This window comes from Octopus bimaculoides, chromosome 28 (genome assembly GCF_001194135.2).
Source record: "Octopus bimaculoides isolate UCB-OBI-ISO-001 chromosome 28, ASM119413v2, whole genome shotgun sequence".
Lineage (NCBI taxonomy): Eukaryota > Metazoa > Mollusca > Cephalopoda > Octopoda > Octopodidae > Octopus > Octopus bimaculoides.
Window position 1 is genome coordinate 12,514,195 of NC_069008.1, and position 550 is coordinate 12,514,744.

Here is a 550-nt window from a genome sequence, read left to right on the forward strand (position 1 = left end):
GCCGAGACGCCTCACCGGAGCCAAGAAACAAAAGAAAAATAGTGTAATAGATGTAAAACGACTTGCTCTGAACGAATATGAAAAAAAAAAAAAATGCGCACTCACGAAAGGCGGGGTGGGGAGAGGACTTGGAGCATTCACATCGTCACACATCGTCAGTCCATGGCCTCAAAACTATAGTGTCTAGATCTTACCAACAACTTTTGGATACTACCATTACTATAAACAATACTACTGTTTGTTGTTGGCACTCCGTCGCTTACGACGTCGAGGGTTCCAGTTGATCCGATCAACGGAACAGCCTGCTCGTGAAATTAACGTGCAAGTGGCTGAGCACTCCACAGACACGTGTACCCTTAACGTAGTTCTCGGGGATATTCAGCGTGACACAGTGTGACAAGTCCGACCCTTTGAATTACAGGGCACAACAGAAACAGGAAGAGCGAAAGAAAGTTGTGGTGAAAGAGTACAGCAGGGTTCGCCACCATCCCCTGCCGGAGCCTCGTGGAACTTTTTAGGTGTTTCGCTCAATAAACACTCACAACGCCCT

The 550-nt window shown here is 47.1% G+C and overlaps 1 protein-coding gene across 1 annotated transcript in view; it reads left to right on the top strand.

The window, feature by feature from the left end:
• The window catches only part of LOC106870873 (zinc finger protein 208), a 19,715-nt gene that overhangs the window by 13,722 nt on the left and 5,443 nt on the right, over positions 1-550 (top strand). The gene's annotated exons all lie outside the window — the stretch shown is intronic.